This window comes from Astatotilapia calliptera, chromosome 3 (assembly GCF_964374335.1).
Source record: "Astatotilapia calliptera chromosome 3, fAstCal68.1, whole genome shotgun sequence".
NCBI lineage: Eukaryota > Metazoa > Chordata > Actinopteri > Cichliformes > Cichlidae > Astatotilapia > Astatotilapia calliptera.
The window spans coordinates 11065338-11088267 of record NC_137424.1 but is presented as its reverse complement, the minus strand read 5'-3'; the positions used below and the strand labels follow the sequence as shown (position 1 = coordinate 11088267).

Here is a 22930-nt window from a genome sequence, read left to right as displayed (position 1 = left end):
AAATTGATTGTATGTACAATTCATATCCTTATAAAAAGGCAGAAATATGGTGTTTTATTAATAAACTTACATTCATGGATATAAAATAGCTAAAAGTATTAACAATTTTTTTTATAAAAAAACATTTATCATTCTTCCTGGGGAACTTAAAGAAAAAGAATAAAACATTTTCCCATCGTAAAGAAAACTCCCTTAAACTATAGACAATAACAAAACTGCTAAATTCTTCCAGAATCTCTGTGTAGAGGAACCAAAAGAGATGTGCCACAGTTTCTGGATGATCTGATGATATGAGATTTCCTTCACCTTGTTCACAATTAGATATTTATGGGATCATCCAGACTGTCTTCCAGGTGATATCTGGAACATGTCGGTTCCAGTAAGATATTCTATATATGGGAGAGACATGATATCTTCTTGGAATAAACTACGTCTTCTCTTATTGCTGTTACCAAGTTCCTGTGAAAAGCAGATTTTTCCCACTGCTGACTCAGCTGGATCAGGGAGAGTGACTGAGGCAGATATTGAGCTGTCAGTGTTTTTATATAACATTAAAGTCCCTGAGGGTATGGCACCAAGCACCATTGAGAATTCCCCAACACTGACGGGAAAATTATATAGTGTAAGGAATTCATTGTAAGTAAGTAGTACTCCCTCGTTAAATTTTAAAACTTAGTAGCAGCCGCCATTGTTGGCAGCTGAAATTTGGCTGGGCCGCGCTATGAATTCTGGGATATGGTGGGCCACGAAGGACACACTCGACCCATCCTTCAAATTCGGGGGAATGAAGGACGCATTTGATCCAGTGTTGTTCTTCTGGGGTGTTTGTGATGGAGCAGCAGCTGCTGATCCTGATGTCCTCCACCAAGGGGGCAGCAAATTCAGCTGACTGTCATCATTTATTAAAAAGATGTAACAATGTGACATAATGCAATATAATAGTGTCAGTTACACATTGTGGGTTGCACTGTGGCCAGAATGGACATTACCTCCTGCCTAATGGAAGCTGTCAGCCATCCTGCAACCATGAATTAGATAAGCAGAAGTGAAGGGATTGTTAACAACAATTTAATAATAAAATGTAATGTGATAGTTGCACTTTATTAGCTACCCACAATCGTATGAATAATAACCATGAATGCACTGCATGCTCATAGCAAGTTCTTTAGGTTTAAAGTGAGATCCTGCTTTAAAGGGCGCTTCATCTGCTGGGAATGACATGTTTCTTCTAGTATGTAAGGCTCAGCCCATCTTACTGGGACTTACTTTTGTAGATCCACATGCTCTAAACCTGCTGCTCCATGATTGGTGCAGAAGCTTTAAGCTACTATTAAGAAATAATGACCATGGACTTAGTTGTTACTACAATAACTTATCATTGAGCAACTTGTATATTTAATTTTACTTGTAAAACTATGCAAGTAGAATTCAATGGGGCACAGTGAGCTGAGCACAGGCCCACTCTGTGACACTCAGAGGTTTGTGGATATCATACTGAGAGTATTGCAGCCACTTTCCCACCACTTTAGCACAATGTTTACATGAGACTCAGCCACACTAATGTTCCTGGGCAGACATGTGGTGCAGCATGGCTGATGGCACTGTACCTGCAGCTGTCATGGACAAGAACCACTCAATACCTCACCCAAGCCAAGCCTGTGCTGATGTTGTGATCTGAGACCGAGACACTAACCCAGGATCATGATATGATGTTGTGAGAGTTTCACTAAGAATTAGCTCTGATTACAAGATTTCAATCTATCGTAACTCTAATTTGTATTTACTTCAGTTTGTTCATCTTGGAGCTGTGTGCAGCTGAGGACAGTCTTATTATTACCAGGTGAGGATATGTAACAGCCACAGTCTGTAGAGATGATGTCACCATGGAGTGGTGATGTCACTGGAGCTGCCAATATGTGCTCCAGCCAAAGCTACACCAGAGGGTTGTGCTGTGTAACAGGTTGGTGCAGGTGGTGTTATCTACATTTGAACATTAGGCAACAGTCTCATGAAGACACTTTATATTGTTCACTAAAGACCAACAATAACAGAGACAAAGGGAGAGCAGCAGAACTAGTGCTAACAATTAGCACTGCTAGCCTGCCCACCAACACCAGCTAATGTTCTAAAAACGATGATCAATGATTTTGCTGTAACGGCTCCAGCTGTCTGTGTCAGGGACACGTTGGAGATGAAGTGAGTGATCCAGTGACAAAGGTTTGGAAACCTGCAGTCAGCTGAGACTAAAGGAGTCACCTGACCGAGAGACGAAATGTTTCACTGAGAACGTCCAGATGAACAGAATCAACCTTTGGGATAATCTGTTCCACACATCCATGTTTCACTTACTGCATTATATTTCCTCATTGCTGTGCACACAGGCCTGTGGCTTATAACCAACTCCAAGTTCAGACTCAGAGGCTGCTGAAGCTGTTTTCTGGAACAGAGACGTGTTGGATATAAAACCAACTCTTCTTTATGTGTCAGCACTGAGGAAAGGAGCAGCTTCGTTTCTAAGTGTATGAAGGACTGTAGCAGTGTGTGTGTGAGGTTTGTTTCACAGACAGAACCATGTCAAAAACACAACTTCAGGTAAAAACAATACAAAATCAAAGAGTCTGATCAGAAGGATTAAACAGAGGAGTGTGGGACTGTTTTTAACAGACAGCAGGTTAAGCCAGGCTGGAGGAGTAAACTGAGCCTCGGTGTGAGCAGCAGTGTGTTTGACAGGAAGCTGAGATAAACAGTCTGGAGCCCATTTAGTGCTTCATATGAAAGTGTGAGGATTTGAAAGCAAATCTAAAATCAAGCAGGAGTCAGTGTGAGAATGATTTGTGCTTTTCCTCAGTCAGATGCTGGGAGTTTCAGTTCATCCATGTTCAGCGTGCTGTGCTTTGTGTAACAGGAGAATATGACAGTATAAATCAAGTCTTCATGTCACTGAAAGCCTCCACAGTCTGCTATGGAGGTGCATCAGTTTGGATTTACAAGAATAACATTTCTTAAACCTGCCACAAGATGGCGCTCCAACAGAAGGGATGTCCACAGTGTAACACAGACACACACATACTGTGTGAATGTGTGAGTGAATGGGCTTTCAACACAAGGCTTCTGCTGCTACCTTTAATTACATAATTAGCTAACAAGAACAAACTGTTAATTACCACCAAAGAACGGCTCCAGATTTTAGCTGCTGACCATTTTGTGAAACGTTGATTACATCAGCTTATTGTTGATTTTTCAACCTTAATATCAGCTGCTTTAAAGGAGCCTCGTTCTCTCGCAGTAACAGTTTTCTTCACTAGATGCAGTGCAGGCACAGTCTGTGTTTCTAAACTACACACTAATGTTCATTGTTGTGCAGCTAAATCCTCCCTCTGGATGGGAAGAATCCCTGTCAGGCTTCAAACACCTGGCTTGGTGTTCTGGAGCTAATGTGTCACCTGTGAGGACTCTGAGATGAACACACAGCAGACACTTCAGTTCTCCGTCTGTGTGCCCTCAGTTTCCCAGCATGCCTTGGCTGTGGTGGTGGAGGTGAATGAGGGGGAACATCTGTCCTGCTGCTCTGTCAGCACTCAGGTTTCATACCTGGTGATCTCAGAGGACAAAGCGGCGTTACAGCAGCGCACGTTGATGAGACCTGATGCTCTGAACAGTTCAGACTTCAGCCTCACTCTGAGAAAACAAACGACTGACTGTCAGCAGCAACTACACCTGCTCCATCAGTGACGGAGAGAAGAACTGAGACTGAGAGACATACAGCTGCAGGTCAAAGGTCAGAAACGCCCGCTCTTTGTACGGGTCAGGAGTTAGTACTGCAGAGGTCAGAGGTCAGCTTGCTGACAAACCATTTGAAACAGTTTGGAACTAAAAGCACAACAGCAGAGGAAAGAAGAGACACTGCAGAGATGATGCAAAATATTGTGTTTTGTTCTCAGCTGTCAAAAAGTGTAACACACGTGTTCCAGCACAGCCTTTGTGTACTTTCACTTCTCCATACTGTCCATTGGAAATCCTGTTTGTTCGTTTTTGATTTCAGTCCATGTGTCCAAAGCAAACTTCTGTCCCACACTTTCTCTGCTGACTCTTCACCGATGCTCAGATGATCTCAGATGATTTCACCAGAACTCATCAAAATTCGGGCTCCACAGAAACCCAGACGTCACTAAACAAGCGTAACAAGCAAAGTGAAAACTGGTCGTTCAGCTTTATTGACCAAAGATAAGCTCACATGTCACCTCATGACACAGACACTTATTTCCACAGCATGCACGAGGACTGACAATAAGTGTCTATAAAGCCACTTCTATCTGCCACACCTGTGCTTCTGTCATGGTTGCTCTCCTCTCACTCTGTCATTTATCCACAGTCTGCCTCCCTCTGCTCCGTCAGCTGCCGTCCTCTCTACACCACCTGCTGTGTTTTATCCTGAAAAAACACATTTAAGAAGCGTTGCACCGAGTAACGGGAGTAACTGGTATAAAATACATTTAAAGGAGGTGGTGCTGAGTGCTGTGACTGGGGTCCCACCACTGACATCACGGGTGGAGGACATGTTGGAAAACTGCTACAAAGTGCTGTGCAGCCAGCAGAGCTTACAGTCTGTCCTGTGTGTCATACAGGCTCTCACACTTAGTGTTTCTGTGACACATTGAAGAGAAGTTTGTGTTGTTCACAGTTGTGCTTGTACTGAGTGACAGCTGACATGACCTAACAGGAATAATGTGTCTGTGCTGAATGAGAAGTAACACACAATGAAGTCTTGATGCATCTCAATCATCCAGGAAAGTGAGTCTGTTGGTTCTGTTCATCTGGACGCAGCGTTTTGTGGGAGAAACGTGTCGTCATCATCAGGTGACGTCTTCAGTCTCAGCTGCAGGTTTCAGTCTTACAAACAGGACATTTGCATAAAGACTGAAAGCAGCTGCAGGAACGATGGGCTGGGAGCTCCGTTCCTTCATCTTAATTATGCAGATTCTCAGGACCATTGATCAACAACCACTGATCCATGTCCATGAGTCCCATTCACAGAGATGTGGGAATGGCTGCAGTCACAGCATATAAGATGGAAATAAATGAGAAGTATTTAGCTGAAGTGGATTTGATTTATGTTAGTTCTTTTTTAACTTGTAGTTCTACATTGGAAGATTATTGTGATATTGAAATATAAAAATAAATGTATATTCTATTATTTTCTCAAAATAAGCGTCACACTCGTGGAAGCCGGTGTAGCCGCCGAAACGCCTGCATTTATGGAGACTTTCAGCCCCAGGTAGGCCAGTTATGGATCTTCGGATCCACATTATGTCAGCAGCTGTTCTCCACCGTGAACTGTGTTCAAACAAACACGCTCACGCCTCACAGACGACAGCTTACAGTCCTGTAGAGATAAAGTGACTTCGTACAGCCCCGTCTTCAGTCTTGTGGAGATGATCTCGACGCTTTGGTGGATGTTACTAGCTCCTGTGCAGTATTTTGTAAAGACATGATTATACCCCGTAAGCGTGTTAAAATTTACGCTAACAATAAGCCATGGGTCACTAAAAGTGTCAAATCCTGTTTAAGGAAAAAGAGACAGGCCTTTAAAGAGGGGCTGTTACCGATTTTCAGACAGCTACCAAGGAAATGAAAATCGAGATGTTGAAAGCAAAACAGACAAAAACCTTCTTGAAAGCAAATTTGCTGCAAAAACTTTTGGGTCTGCCTGGACTTGTATGAAAACCATAGCAGGGTTTCAAAATCCCCAGAGCAGCAGTCAGGTCATTTTAGATGTTTTAATTCAGACAGAGATTTTCAAATGCTTTAAACATGTTTTATGCTCGTTTTAGTTCTTCTGATTTCAGCGAGGATATTTGGGAACTGAAACAGAAACTGAGAGATACTCAGCACTTTATCATTGAACTCAGCGATGTTAAAAAGGCCTTTCATACAGTCAATGTGAACAAGAGCCAGGTCCTGATAATATTAGTGGCCGCCTAATTAAATCTTGTGCTGATGAACTCAGGCCTATATTTCAGGTTATTTTTAACAAATCCTTGCAAACACAACATGTGCCCTCTCTTTGCAAAGAAGCAGTCGTGGTTCCTGTCCCTAAATCTAAACGACTTCAGGCCTGTTGCCTCACTTCAGTTGTCATGAAAGTCTTTGAAAAAATCCTCAGAAATGTGATTATGAAGAGACTGAAGGTCAGCTGGATCCAATGCAGTTTGCATACAGGCCCAACAGAGGAGTGGAGGACGCACTTTTGACTTTACTAAATCTGATTCTTAAACATGTAGAGAGTAAAGGGACTTTTGCAAGACTTCTTTTCATTGATTTTTCTTCGGCTTTTAATACAACACAGCCCCATATTTTAATTAAAAGACTTTTAGAACAAATTGAAATCAGGAAAAACCTGGTGGGCTGGATTTTAGATTTTCTAACTGACAGGTCACAAAGAGTGAGAATAAATGGGGTTCTGTCTGACCCAGTGTTCTCCTCCACAGGTTCTCCTCAAGGCTGCGTCCTATCGCCCTTATTATTCACTCTCTATACAAACATGTGTCAGGGCAGACATGAAAACAGGGTCGTTATTAAATATGCAGATGACTCTGTTATTGTCAGCTTACTGAAAGAGGGTGAAACTAACCACGGCCCAGTCATTGATGACTTTGTTCAGTGGTGGGAGGAGTCTTATCTCCAGCTGAACATATCTAAAACAAAAGACATGGTTGTTGATTTTAGGAAACAACAAAATGGGCACGGAGTCACTTTAATTAAAGGTCAGAAAATAGAGCAAGTACAATCATATAAATATCTTGGGACCATAATCAATGAAAAACTGAACTTTGATCAAAATTGCAAATCAGTTTGTAAAAAGGGTCACTGTCATGTATTGATATGGCTATGTCTTAAGGTGATGACCTTTGAACCGGATGTTGTTGTCGGAAGGAAGCCCCGTTAAGTGGCTAGTTGTAAGATGGACAGTGTTCAATAAAGCAACATAAAGACCGTGCTTTATGTCCTGATTCAATTCAGAGTGCTCTGCCTAATTTAGTAATAAGGTGAGCATACAACAATGGCGACGAGGACGACACGGACCTGGATTTGTTTTTGTGAGAAGTAGACCCAGCGGCGGCACGGTGTTAGCGAAAAAAAAAACTTGTGGGCTAACATGGAAAAGTCGGGTATTCAACCGTTCGCCTGCTACACGGATCCAGCTACGCTCGGACCGAGATGGACGCGCTGGTTAACATCCTTCGAGTTGTTTGCTGATGGGAAAGGTCTTATTTTGACGGATGATGCTACAGACGCGATCATACAGCGGAGACCCGCTCTTCTACTGCACATGGCCGGACAGGACGTGCAGGACGTCTTCTCCACTCTACCACAGACGGGAGAGGCAAAGGATTACAGCGCTGCGGTGACTGCGCTCAACACGCAGCATACGCACGCCAAACTTTCCACAAATTGTCCCAAACACCAGGTGAGACTGTGCAACAATTTTGTACACGTTTGAGGCGAGCTGCAAAAGACTGTGACTTTCAAGCTGACAATGATAACCAGATACGGGACGCTATCCTGAGTAAATGCACTTCTGAATATGTACGGAGAAAGCTGCTTGAGGAGGGTCCAGGCTTAACTCTAAATCGCACGTTAGAGGTGGCTTCACACTGTGAACGTGTGGAGGAGCAGATGGCGGCGATGAGCGTCACCGGGGAAAAGAAAGGAGAGGACACGGTCAGCCGGATTTTTACAGCAAAGAAAGAGAAGAACAACAGACCAAAAGGAAAAATGAAAGATGATAATAAAACAGAAAGACAGTGTTACAGGTGTGGTTATACTGACCACATGGGCAAAGATCCCAAATGCCCAGCACGAGGACAAACATGTCACAAGTGTAATGGTAAGGACCACTTTTCAAAAATGTGTCGTACAAAAAGACAAAAGAAACAAAATGTGAATGCTGTTGAACAAGATGATTATGCATTTACTGTAAATGATGATAATATACCTGAGAAACTTACCTTTTCTGTTGGGGGAATAGAGTTGAAAATGTTAGTTGACTCTGGAGCTACAAGTAATGTGATGGGAGAAAACATATGGGAAAAGCTAAAAGCTGAAAAGATAAAATGTCACTCATATGTACCCAAAGAGCAGAGGAATTTATATGCATATTCCTCAGCACAGGCACTCACGGTTAAAGGCGCATTCAGATGTGAAATCAAGATTGGTGACAGGACTGAAGAGGCTGAATTTATTGTGATTAGAGGTAATGGTGAACCACTCCTGGGGAAAAAGACTGCCATAAAGTTAGGAGTGTTGAAAATAGGTGAAAATGTGGCGGCTGTCACAGATTTAAAGCACACTCTTAAAGAAAAGTATCCAAAAGTGTTCAAAGGAGTAGGAAAACTAAACACCAAACAGATCAGCCTGTACATTGATCCAAATGTGAAACCAGTAGCACAGCCACTGAGGCGCATACCTTATCATTTGAGGGATGCAGTGGAGAAAAAGATCAATGAACTAATTGACATGGACATTATAGAACGTGTAGAAGGACCTACACCTTGGGTAAATCCTGTAGTGGTACTCCCAAAGAAATGTGACAAAGATATCAGAATGTGCTTAGACATGAGAAAAGCAAATGAGGCAATAATCAGGGAAAGATACCCCATACCCACTGTGGATGAAATCTTGCAAGGACTAAACGGCTCTGCAATCTTCACCAAACTCGATCTCAAGTGGGGATACCATCAACTAGAGCTTACCCCGGAGTCAAGAGAGATAACTACATTTGCAGTGCACAACGGAGTATACCGGTACAAAAGGCTAATATTTGGAGTCTCATCAGCTAGTGAGCAATATCAGCATGAGATTGCCAATGCACTAGCTGGCATTGAAGGAGTTGAGAACATTTCAGATGACGTAATCATACACGCGCCAGACCAAGAAACACATGATAAGCGCCTGCATGCTGTGATGAAGAGACTCTCTGACTGTGGCCTGACACTAAACTCAGAGAAGTGTCAGTTCACCATGGACAGACTCGTGTTCATGGGAATACTGCTGACACAGAAAGGCATCGGCCCGACTGAAGAAAGAGTGAGAGCTGTGGTGGAAGCCCGAGAACCGAAGAATGCTACTGAGGTGAGAAGCTTTCTTGGACTGGTAGGCTTCAGTAGCAGGTTCATACCACAGTTTGCTACACTCTCTGAACCACTAAGACGTTTAACTTGAAAAGAAACTATGTTTACATTCGGGCCAGAACAAAAGCAAGCATTTGAAAGACTAAAGACTGAGTTAGCCAGAGCAGGTACCCTAGCCTATTTTGACAAAGAAGCCCCAACCAGAGTCATAGCAGATGCAAGCCCTGTAGGCTTGGGCGCAGTGCTAATACAAATACAGAACGGAGAAGAGGTACCAGTGTGCTACGTAAGTCGGAGTTTAACAGACTGTGAGCGAAGATATTCTCAAACAGAAAGAGAAGCCCTAGCACTGGTATGGGCATGTGAGAGACTACATCCATATGTGTATGGCAGGAAGTTTGACCTCATCACAGACCACAAGCCATTAGAGGTCATATACAGCCAGAAATCTAAACCTTGTGCACGCATAGAAAGATGGGTTCTCAGACTGCAACCATATGACTTTAAAGTAGTGCACATTGCGGGAAAGCAAAACATTGCGGATTCACTGTCAAGACTGCTGGCTGACACCACGTCAAAAGAGATACATAAGCATGAATCTGAAGAATACGTGAGATTTGTTGCAGTTAATGCTACTCCAAAAGCACTCACGTCAAGAGAGGTTGAAGAAGCCTCTGCTACAGACTCAGAATTAACAGAAGTGCGAAGAGCTATTGAAAACGGACACTTTGAAAAATGCAAAACATATGCACCCATTGCAAATGAACTGTGTGTCATCGGCTACATAGTTTTGCGGGGAACTCGCATTGTATTGCCAGAAAACCTCAGAGCTCAAGCACTGTCACTAGCTCATGAAGGACATTTAGGAATTGTTGGAACCAAACAGCATCTCAGAACAAAAGTTTGGTGGCCAGGGATGGACAAAGCTGCAGAAAAGTTTTGTAAAGCTTGTCACGGATGTCAAATAGTAGCCAGACCAGATCCACCTGAACCACTGAGAAACACACTTTTACCAGATGGACCATGGCGAGATGTGGCGGTAGACTTACTGGGACCACTACCTTCGAACCACTCAATACTTGTACTGATAGATTACTACAGTCGGTACTATGAGTATGATGTAATGTCATCTACAACTGCTGAAAAAGTCATCGACTCTATTGACTGTATATTTAGCAGACATGGGCTACCAGTTACAATCAAATCTGATAACGGCCCACAGTTCAAATCTGAGCTGTTCAGAGAATATTGTGAAACTAATGGAATCAAACATATAAGAACTACACCAAAATGGGCTCAAGCAAATGGAGAAGTGGAACGGCAAAATGCATCATTGATGAAAAGAATCAGGATCGCACAAGCCGAAGGACTTGACTGGAAGCGAGAGCTAAGAAAATATGTAACAGTGTATCGCAGCATTGAACATCCAACCACGGGTAAAAGTCCGGCAGAACTACTGTTCAACCGCAAAATGAGAGGAAAGTTACCGAACATCAGTGAGGCAAAAACAACGGAGTTGGACGTGCGTGACAGAGACGCTGAACAGAAGGGAAAATCAAAGACTTATGCTGATGAACGAAGGGGAGCTGAGTATTCAAAAGTTGACTCGGGAGACACAGTGCTGGTTCAACAAGACAAAGTGGACAAGTTTACAACACCATTCAACGCAACACCACACAAAGTTGTAAGCAGAACTGGAAACCAAGTCATTATTGAATCACCAACAGGAGCTCGCTATCACCGGAATACCACACATGTGAAGAAATACGAGACGAATGAGACCAGAGAAGGACACTATGACACAATACCTGAAAGGGAGGAAGGTGAAACACCCACAAAGACTGACACCTTCACTCCAACACCACAAGAGGGCTCCCAGGGGCCAGAGAGACCAAGTAGATCACAGAGGGCTAAAAAGATACCCGAGAGGTTTCGTGATTTTGTGGTGAAATGAACTATAATATGTTAAGGTGAAGAGGTAACTTAAAGTTGGCAAGTTTCAAGTTCATATGTGTATTTTGACATGTATATATTGAAAAAAGAAAGGTACATGTGTGGTGAGACAGTTAGATTATATACTTGTTAGAAAGTAAGACAAGAAGAATGTTCAGTGTTGAAAAAAAAAAAAAAAGACATCAAAGTTATTACAACTAAAGTTTGAGTCTAAGGAAAAGGGGGATGTCATGTATTGATATGGCTATGTCTTAAGGTGATGACCTTTGAACCGGATGTTGTTGTCGGAAGGAAGCCCCGTTAAGTGGCTAGTTGTAAGATGGACAGTGTTCAATAAAGCAACATAAAGACCGTGCTTTATGTCCTGATTCAATTCAGAGTGCTCTGCCTAATTTAGTAATAAGGTGAGCATACAACAGTCACCAGCACCTTTATTGCCTTAGGAAACTTGTTCATTTCCACATTGACCAAAAAATTTTATCTTTTTTTTCTCGTTCTTTTATTGAGTCTGTTTTATCCTTTTGTTTGGTGGCATGGTTCGGTCAGACCTCTGTCACAGAGAAAAACTCTCTGAATCAGATAGTGAGATGGTCCAGTCGTCTGATAGGTGAGCCACAGTCTTGTTTAGCCTCCCTGTACTCTGAGCAGGTACAGAGGATGGTTTTATCAATCCTTAAAAATGGTTCCCATCCTCTAAGGGGTGAATTTCAGCTTCTTCCCTCAGGACGGAGGTTTCTATTTCCGAGATGCAGGACAAAGCGTTATAAAAATAGCTTTGTCCCCGCTGCTGTCACTGAATTAAATAAGAACTGTTTTTGATTCAAAATATTAAAGCATGTGTCACAGTGAGTTTTATATATTTACTAGGTATGTGTGTTTTTAAAGGGATGTCAAATGCTGTCATTTTTCTGTAAAGCAAATTTACCTTGCCTTTGGGTATAAATAAAGTTACCTAAATAAAGTTACATTACCTGCAGACGCTGTGCGCACAGGTTCAGGAGCAGAAGTCTATGGAATCAGAACGATGCCACCTTGAAACGAAACCGAAAAATGGATTGAAACCGAAAAAAAATATTGTAACTGAAATAAATGTACTGAAAAATCTTGTATTGAAACCGAAAAAAAAATTGATAGTGAAAAACAATTAATTGAAACTGTAATTTTTTTGTTTTCGCTTACAATTTTTTTTTTCGGTTTCAATCCAATTTTTTTCGGTATCAAACCATTTTTCAGTTTCAATCTGCTGGCACTGTTTTGGCGTTCGGGGGCGCGCTGGGGGGGGGGGGGGGGGGGGTTTCCGGCCCGCATGTATTTGCATATATTATAGAGGCCACTAGTGCCAAGAGGACCTGGCTGCAGCCACTGTGGAGCTCCACAGTAACCGGAAACACGTGACCTCCACAGTAACCGGAAACACGTGACCTCCACAGTAACCGGAAACACGTGACCTCCACACTCGCCGTAAACACATAACTTCGGTTAAATCGACTTTGACAGCGACAACTAAATTGCGTTTTTGTTACTATAAAATGGTTTTAAGTGGGGTGTTTTTTTAACACTCTGGGTTTGTTCAAAAAAAATTCACCATCCCCTAACTTGTTCGTGGCCAAAAGTGACACTTGCTGTTTTGCTGATTTATTATTATTTTTACAGTACATCGCGTTGTGCATTCTGATTGCTGTAGACCATTGTCAATCAATCTAATCCAGTGTCTCCTGTACAGGAGCGGTCCCTAATAGGCCCACGGACCGGTCCCGGTCCGTGAGTCCTTTGGTACCGTTCCGGGAGAGTTGATCCTCCGGTGTGAAATGTATGGTTGTAGTTTCTGTGTCTTATTTTGAAAGAACTATTTACGCGTTACCATAGCGACCAGAGAGCGTTAAAAAGCAGAGAGGAGGATGTCACTGTCATTGTTGTTGGCGCACAGCTCAAGTCACGTTTATTATTATATTTACAAAATACCACAGTTTCTTTTTTTTATTCATTTGTTGTATTTATCTGCGACACCTTAAAGGTCGTTCCCTGAAAATATTGTCTGACATTAAAGTGGTCTGTGGTGCAAAAAGCTTGGGGACTCCTGCTGTACAGTACAGAATGCGTTTAGCTTGTCGAATTTACATAAATCTTCGATCGCTAGCAGTGTAACTCTGAAGTGCTGTACTGTATGTTTGGAAGTTTTCTCCCAAACAAACACAACAATGCCGACGAAACGTTTTGCACCCTCAAATGCACCTTTAGGTTTCATTCCATAATACTGGACTCATGTTTCTACGAAGGTTTGAACTCTAAGAGTGTTTAAACAAAAGAGAAAAGTGTGAAAATGTTAATGCCTGTCTGAGAAAAGTGTATAAAGCATGTAGTGAGGGGTTTCACAGTCTTAACATCTATAATAATTGTAAAAAATAAAGTTGGCTACTTCATGGATTTCACCTACCGCGGGTTATTTTTAGAACGTAACACCAGCGATAAACGAGGGGCTGCTGTATTATTAATAGTAGTGTCTGGGACATCTAATTGATTAACATCAACATTGATTATTATGCACTATTATTTTTGTTCAAGGAGAGCCAAAAATATAAAACTCTCTCTCAGCTTGTTTGTTGCCAAAAATGGCCACTTTTTGTGTATGTTCACAAAATGCTATAAAATGTAGATTTCTTAAAACATTTTTCTACTTTTACCGACGTGACTCTTTAAAATAGCACCAGTTCTTTTCATCAAAATCAAAAGTGTATCTAAATTTTTTACTCTTTATAGCCAGTTAGGTTATATATTACCATTAACTTTTCAGATAAAACGGTGATAAAGTCCTAATGTTTTCATGAAACTTCCTTTTTTTCCCCATCTGAGCATCGGGGAAAAGGCTGTCTTGCAATTGTTGAGGTCACTAGTGTGTGCCCCATTTCTTCCAGGATCACTCTCTTTATAGGTTTTAGTGGAATCCTAGTACTGCGAAGTGGTTTCATGGTACAAAGGGATTGTATTCCAAGATCTGGGAGACTGTAGAAATGAGCAGTGATGCCCTTCCTACCATCTTTCCAGAAAAATAATTGATCTGGAAGCTGTTAGGCTGACTTACAGCAGCAGCACTTTCTGCACCTGCATAAACTCCAGGACACATTTACTAACGGTGTTTGTTGCTGTATGTGCAGCTTTGAATTTTTTAATAATATATATTTTGTTAATATTTCCGCTATGGTGTCTTGTTATGAAATGTACAAGAGTAAAAGTGTTTTTAGCAGGTGCTTCAAAGCTAAGTTTGACTGGGAAACTCAAAGCTCAATAGGCTGTATCAACAGAAATTCACTGCAGCCTATGTAATATTTCATGCGTCATAATTTATTCTACTCTATCTTGCAAATACATATTTGTGTGGCAATGTCATGCACAACACACACAACTATTAGATCCTTAAGATCAAACCCGTGTCATTCTTTTGGTCCACTGCAGTGCAGTAGTCAAAAAAAAGAATAAGTGACGTGTCCACAGATAGCCAGGATAGAATCCAGAGTGTTAATGTTTAAAATGTATAAAAATATTATTGATTGCAATTCTTTACTATTAATATCAACAATAAGCTTTTTATTTTGAAATTACAAGTTTAAAAAAAATGCTGTTACATTTACATTTAATGCTGTTACACTGTAATCCTTTATTATAAGTATGGACACAGAATAAAGTGAACAACATTTTGAAATAAGTTTAATTGGAATTTTGTACTATGCAAAAAACAAAACAAAAAACAACAACAACATATTAAACAAACAAACAAACACAGCCAGTGCCTTCATTTGTCCATTACATGTCAAACATAGCACTGACCCTTAGCCCCTGCTCATCAGCACATGCTTTCAAAAAGAGCTCCATGTCCTCTGCAAACTGAAAAACAAAGAGGAACAAGTCCCTTGCTCCAGTGTCTTCTTCCTCTGACATGTCTATTAAGACCCTCTGCTGGTCCCCTTGATTTAAGGACAGATATTTGGGCATTGTTACATGTCCACGGAAAAGTGCCTTATTTTGGACAACCCAGTGCACAGCAGGACGCAGATCTTCAACAACTGCTGGCTCCTGTGTCAGGCAAATGGGGATGAAAACATAGTTATTTCTCTGTTGCAGAACAGTTTTTTAACAGTTATTCAAATGTCACTAACCATGTAATTACACTACTGTTTAAAGTGAATACTGACCTGACTGACTTCCTGGAACTTGCGCTTTTTCAGTCTGAAAATGGGCACGTGTTGTCCTTCAAGCACAGCTTTGGCTTCCTCTCTCCAGTGTGCAAATAGCTTGCCAGAGCTACGAAGAGTAAGGCCACAGTGAGGCATGTCATTTTCATGGACTTTCCATCAGCTGCAGTTTTATTGAACACAGAGGGTAGAGCATATGAATGTTCTAACAAAGACTCAGAAAATGGTTCAGATCCCAAAGACAAAACCTTGGGGGGGAGACGGGGCTCCTCGAAGAGTACTGCCGGAGGAATACGGGTCTCCTCGGAGAGTTCAGCGGGGAGCAGTCCTGATAATGGTGGCTGACTTGGTATTGAAGAATGCTGACAAGACAATAAATGCCTTGCCATATCCCCACGCCGTATGATTGTAAGATTACAGACAGGGCAGTGAAAGTGTCCTGTTGTCCTACAAGGCAGCCTGCACCGGCATATCATTTTATCTGTAAGAGAAAAAAACAAACAAACAAACAAACAAACAGATGTAATTTAAATGTAGTTGTATAGAATGCAATCAATTTGTCTAACAATCAGATTGTACATGTTAACAAAAACATCCAAGCCAACCTCAATAATGAAAGCAAAATGGTATGGATCACAAAACTTATGTCAAGGAAAGTGGTGAAAAGTAAATAAAAATATATTTTATAAAAACACTATTTTTGTTGCAGATGAATGAACTGAACTGTACAATATCAACAGCAACTTTTAAGTCAACAAAGATACTGCAGAAGTGCTTAAAAAAGTGCATATTTATAACTATAAAGTATATTTATTACAAACATACCTTTGAAAGGCAAAGCATTTTTTTATATGCACACTTAGATGCTCCTCAATCTTTGCCCTGACAGTAGGGCTGAAAGTGGGGCACAGAGGGCAGTGAAAGAGTCCTCTGCAACACGTGTTGCATTCCTGCAATTCTGGCTTTAAGCCCGAATTCCAGATTGATGTGTGCATCTAAAACAGAGAGAGAAACAGATAAACACCATATACACATTTAAGTTAAGGTTTTAGCAGAAATAACAATTTACAGGTGACATGTAATAGATTTGGGAAGAAAATCCTTGAAAAAAACCCCACAAATATTTTACAAGACACTTTAATTTGTGAGACATGTTTCTATTGACATATAACAGTCAATTGAACAGAGGCTAACTAAAATCTGGGCAATAAAAAGGCTGTACAGAAAAGAATGACGAATAGAAGTATTGATAAATATCTAAATCTGTTTGTGACGAAATTTACAGTGTTGACGCTAACCAAAGGTGTCACAAGTACACACGTTCCTTACTACAGTTTAGATACCTCTGTTTAGAAAGCACCGATTCGACTTTTTAGTCAAGTCGAAGTAAGAAGTACAGGGTCTAAAATATAATTTATGTACAAAATTTTGAAGTAATCTTGCGTCCAAAGCACGCGTGTGGGGGGCTGATTTACAAATGTACGGATTACAAAGTACAGATACGCGTGCTAAAATGTGAGAAGTAGAAGTATAAAGAAGTATACAGTAGGCACAAAAAAGTACAGCAGTAAAGTAAAGATACCAGAAAATTCTACTTAAGTACAGTATTGAAGTATTCGTTATTTTGCATCTCTGACGCCAACAATAAATCATACTCTAATGCAAAATGTGGTTTTTGCTTCTTCTCGCCCACAGAAGCCGTTAATCCAGCTCTCTTACTTAAACCAGGCCCAGGAAAAAGCATATTTGTGTGTTTCTCTGCCATGGAGCACGATGAAAAAACATTAAAATAAGGAGGAATGTTGTTGTAACGCAAAAAAAGTGGCAACGTGATCATTGTAAGAAAACTAGACGATTCCTAGAATTATGAAATCACTAACGACAAATTTATTTAAGAAAGACTTAACCAACCTTTGCGATCAACTTGCAAGACTTCCACAGTATCCATGCGTGTTTACGGCTACTGTGGAGGTCACGTGCTTTCGGCTACTGTGGAGGTCACGTGCTTCCGGCTACTGTGGAGGTCACGTGTTTCCGGTTAGTGTGGAGCTCCACAGTGGCTGCAGCCAGACCCTTCTCACTAGTGCTGACCAAGCTGCCATCTTTGTCTCTTCCCGTCTTTCAATGGCTGCTTCAATTTCAGCTTGAACCTCCAAACCGCAAGTAAGTAATCATTTTTTGTCATCTTTTCTTGCTGTCCCACTGGGCTGGACATTAGTTTAGTTTTTTTTAGCTACATCTGGTGAAGTTGTGGTAAAATGCTGGTATTAGCCTATTCGTCGTAGCAAGCTAGCCTGAAGCTAATATTTGCTAAATTTAGGGACACCCGTGTCTCTTCAGGAGTTGGAGGTCGGTGTTCTAGGAGCGGATCTCAGGATCTCAACAGGCAGTGTTGGGCAGTAACATAATACATGCACCGGCGTTACGTATTTAAAATACAAAATATGAGTAAATGTATCCGTTACAATTACTGTTCAATAGGTGATATTGAGAATACAGTTAGTTTGTTGAAATAAATGGATTACATGGCGGTATTTACCTGTTTCATATGTTAGGCTATGGTCTCTCTATTTTTTGGTAATTCCACGCCGGTGGAAACCCAAACAAAACACGCAATAAGAGCCTCTAAAAATTATTATACAAAAATGATTTAATATGAAGGCAATAGCAGAGTGTTACAGGCATCGCCCTAAACAATGTAGCCTCATGGGCAGTGTAGTCCGTGCTGCAGGGAGAATGGACTGCCATACCCGTTATGTGTCTGTGAGCGAGGAGGGAGAAAAAGGAAAAGTACAGCTGTCACGGAGCAGAAACGGGAGCTGGGAGCATGTAAATATAATAATAACAACCACTAAAGCCAAAAAGAGTACCTGACGAGACCAGCTGTAAGGAAGCTGTTAAGACTCGACTGTACACCATGTTCATGTTTTCCTCCGAAACAATAAGTTCCGTTGGAGCAGCCTTTCAACGCCTCTCTCTGTCTCTCACTAGCAAAGTTGACCCAGACAACAAAGTAAAGCTAGTTTTCAGCTACGAGCCCGACACGAACCGGACGTATTAGCCAGAGGTCCCTTTACTACGGTTCGGAGCTGCTGACCTGTTTTATCTATGCGCGGAATAGTTTTCTACACGAGATCGCTGCAAAAAGTGCAGCCTTACCTAATGTCCACCTACTGTTACTCATTTATATTAAGATTTTAACATCTAGTTGGTGTTGGTATGGCGAGTAGCCTTCAGTAATAGTAATAAATCACACAGCAATAGCACATTCATGTAGTTGTAAAGTATTCAGAATACATTACTTCTATAATCTTTGGTGGAATACATTTTAAAATTAACCTTCCCAACACTGTCAACAGTTTAGCACCTCATACCACAGTGCATCAAAGCAGTGTTGAAATCTCCCAATTCTTTGAATCTTTGGGCTGAAGGAAGGACAATACTCGGTGTATAAATGCTCAATCAACAATCATTTATTTCCATACAATTCAACACTTAAGAGCATAAGGACCATCATGATGGGGAGACATGCCTGAAGAGGGTCACAGCAAGTCTCAAAATGGTGACGGGTTGCTCAGCTTTTTATAGTCTCTAGTGGCCCCCACCTAGTCGTAAAAGCCTAAATATTCACATTCTTTCTCTTTTACGGCGCCTAAGTTATGACCTCGGCTCCCTGTCTTTCTGCTCTTCTGAAAGGTGGGGGTATGGAATGTGGTCTGTCTCTTCTATTATCGGCACAAGGTCCTCTGCACACAACATTCTCTTCATGATTCAGCAGTATGAAATGTCAAGAAACAGTGTAACACATTCAACAGTGTCGAGTAATACAGGTCAATCCAATAGATCTAATGATTTTCACACTCTTTTAAGTCAGAAGTATAATGCAAACTAAGACTACATACTGATCACACACTCTATGTTAAAGGGTATAATATGATCTACAGCAGTATCATACTTCAACTACTTTGATTACATATATAAGGTAACATATGATAACAGAATAATATCCCCTTTGATCTCTTTTCTTCAAAGAGATCACTTACAACATACACTCCAGCATTGCAAGGTCCAGTTCTCCTTGGTCCTGAGGCCCTCTGTCCCCCTTTAACCATATGTGGGATGACCTCTGTGTTCACGCAGTTCAGATGCAAGCAAAGTTAGATTTACAACCATAACAGCAGTTACAGATGACACTCCCATCACTCCCCAATTCTCCCACAGCTTTATTTTGGTGCTCCAGTTTTCCCCCCTTTTTAATGCCCCCTTATACCTTTCAAACGTACTTAGACTAGAACCTCTGTCTAAGGAGCTTTTAACCTTTATTTTTATTGCTGCAGCTACCAGTGTCTTCCAGTTGGGTGATTCTCAGCTTCTTTCTTCGACCTCCGGGGTTAGACCACCCTTTGGTCGTTGCACAGTTCAGGGGATTATTCTGCCCTGATTTCAAACAAAGATCTGTGTGTTTTGGGGTCACCGCCGTGTCCCCCTTTTTGCCAAGAGCCTCTTGAACCTCGTTGGTCTGATGTTCCTGGTTTTCGCCAACCCCTTCATGGTTATTGCTGTGTTTGTGGGATCCATGTTCTCCAGGAGCCCAAACATGCCATGACACTTGACCCCAGTTGCTGTCTCGGCAGTCCCTACATCTGTCTCTGCTGTGAAGGGTCCTCACATCTCCGTGTCCCCATCTGGTGTCTCTTCCTTTCTCTGCAAGAGACAGAAAACCAAAACACCTCTCTCCCTAGCCTTGATAATCTAATATTGTTATCCATTGTTGTTCTAATGATTCAAATTTGGTTTAAAATATTATGTTCAGGACTTATTCTAATAATAATCTATGTGTGTGTAAAAGAAATCAAAAATTAATGAACCATTTCTAAGTCTACCCCTTATAAGCTTAAGTTTTACCATACCTAAATTATTAAACACACAAATAGAGTCATCAGATGTTCATAAAACCATTGTTTGATGTTCAGACTCAACTTCCCCCTTTTTGACACACTCCCATGTGTCAATTCATTGGAGCTAGACAATTAAAAGAGAAGGTTAGTGACATCTTATCTCAGAAAGTATCAGAAATTCTTCTCTCGAGTACCGTTGCTCCAGCCTTGTCATCCCTGAGGATCTTCAATCCCGGTAATTTCCCTTCTCCTCATGTAATAAAGTCTGTCATCCTTCCATGCCCTGGTAACTGGTCCATCCAGAGCTGTAACATTTTGAAATGTACATACAACAAGCCAAACCACAGCTTGGTCACACCAACCCTTTTCTGCCCTGAAGATGTCCAACGCCATCTTAGTCTGGACCAGGGTTGTAATAGTTTTGCAATTTTCATTCGTTTTTATTTTTATTCAGCTTCGACTTCAGATTTTCAATTTTATATCAGTTTTAATCAGTTTTTACCAATTGTTTGCTAGTTTAGTTTAGTTTTTATTAGTTTCAGTTATAGTTTTAGTTGTGTCTGCAATAATTAAGTGTAGCAAAATCCCAGTCCCATCATATCAGTCATGCTCTTGTGCTTATCCTTGGGTATTGTGACTATTAACTCTTGCAGCACCGGGTGCTCCTAATTTTGGTTCCAGTGAATTTATAAACTTTGTGAAGGGAATTGACTCCTCTGCACACTGGAATAAACATAATCAACATGATCCAAATTTTACTGCGTGTTATTTCACCATCTTATCGATTCAAATGCTCCATCCTTATGTGGTTTGCGACATTATGTTTATCCCCTCTGTCTCTAAATGTTTGAAGAATTTTCAAGTTTGGGGTCAAATTTTAAGAATTTGACCATAAGTGAAAGTTATGGTGTCATCACCCCCTTCGGGGCTTACCTTTCCCAGTTTTGATGATATTCCTCCCTATTCTTTGCAAATACCCCCTGTTGGTGGCGAGAAACTGTTGGTGTGGTCAAGTGGGTGCTATAGAAACAAAAGCTCAGGACAGAACAGTTATCAGTCATGTACTTCATACAAATTTTGCATATGTTTTATTTCATATTGATCCTCTGAGTGTAATGGTACATTTTAATTTGAATTTATCCAAACTAAACACAATATTTTCTTTATCTACTTTGCTCTTGTTCTTTTGCAGTACCACATCCTATCAAATGTCCCTGTCAATTATATTCTACATTTAATAACTTACTATTTCAAGCGAGAACCTAAATCACGTGGACCAATGTTTGTTATTGCATATCTCTATTCTGAATGTGGCCAGTCATTCATAGGTATTGTTAAAGTTTTGGCGATTTTCCTCTATAAAATTTAATTGACTTTTTTACAGTGGCCTGCTATGGTTAATAGTAACATATTCCAGTCATGAGTGATATCAAAAGTTTTCTCCACTGTAGCATTTGGCATTCCCAATAATATAACATGATACCTTCATCAAAACACAGCTAATATAGCACAGTTTTCTTTAATGCAAACATCATCAACTCAAAATCAGCAACCAAAGTGTTAAGTCTGCAGTTCATACTTATGTGAAGCTACAGTCTCCTCCTCCAGTCTCTCTTATCCTCCTGCTCCTGAAAAAACAAAACAAAACAAAGCGAAGCATCCACCCTTCTCTTGTCCGCTGGGTGAATTGTTTATTGGCATTTAAAGTGGGTGCAGTCATTGTCTCAGTATCAAGTCAGTCAAAACTTTTAGTCGTCAGTCCATCACAGTCCATTCACATGCATACCTCCACACACATTCATACCAGATGTTGCTGATAATGGAGTCTCCCACGCAACCTATTCGAGCCTCCATCACCAGCAAGATGACGTCATCATTTTAAAAGGAAAACAATTCTTTGTTCTTTTGTTCTGGATTGACTCGCTGCAATCCTTTTAGACTCAGGACTTCTCATGTGATCAGTGTCCCATATAAGTGAATTTCTCTCAAGCCAATTACAATCATGGAGAAGCACACTTTGCAACTGTTTTTGTAAGAATATTTCATAGCGCTTTAAGTTTCAATCTTTCAGGCCTGGTTTAAAGAGCTGATTGTTAAATCATGAACTCACAAAATATCAAAATATCACCACCGGTGGATCACACCTCTCAGATTTTTTTATCTCAGTGCACTGTAACAAAAACGAAAACAGACATAACCAACAAAACACTAACAACAATAACACAAACTAGGGCCCGTTGCAGACATGTCCAAGCATAAAACTATCCCTCTCTCGCTTACGAGAAAGAACACAAGCCAAAGCTCACTGATAAAATCAAGCTAGCGCTAAGCAAAACCAAACAATCAACCAGAAGTTCACAGGAACATTTTGCTTCCTGCCGGGACAATATCGTGTGGGAATGAGAACCTTTTGTTCCTCCTTGAATTAAATCTCTGTGTGTGTGTGTGTGTGTGTGTGTGTGTGTATTTGTGTGGGTGTTTATGTTCATCACTTTCCTGTTCTGGGCCCTGTTTCAGGAAGCCGGTTTAGTGGAAAAACTGAGTAAGTATACCCTGAGTTAACGAAAACTCTGGTTTTTCGGTTTCACAAAGCGAGTTCAGCTGAAGCCTCAGTGAGTCACTATGACGACACACTCCGTGAAGCTAACCTGCCCCCTAGCAGGTTTACTACAACTAACCCTGACTGTCTCCGCCCCTTTGTCGGAAACCTGACAGTAGGAAGTGTCGGACATGGCGTGCTCCTTCCTTGAAGAGCCAGTAG

The 22930-nt window shown here is 41.0% G+C and overlaps 1 protein-coding gene and 1 long non-coding RNA gene across 3 annotated transcripts in view; both read right to left on the bottom strand.

Moving 5' to 3' along the window:
* LOC113011589 (NACHT, LRR and PYD domains-containing protein 12-like) overlaps positions 1–22930 on the bottom strand; it is a 534299-nt gene that overhangs the window by 473247 nt on the left and 38122 nt on the right. The gene's annotated exons all lie outside the window — the stretch shown is intronic.
* Positions 14770–17073, bottom strand: LOC145425206 (uncharacterized). Of its 2 annotated transcripts, XR_013905872.1 has the most exons (3): positions 16097–17073; positions 15272–15752; positions 14770–15152 (listed from the first exon to the last, which is right to left on the bottom strand). It is a non-coding gene; the product is annotated as an uncharacterized LOC145425206 (long non-coding RNA). The 2 variants fall into 2 exon arrangements; XR_013905871.1 differs by lacking the exon at positions 16097–17073 and having other exon boundaries at positions 15272–16002.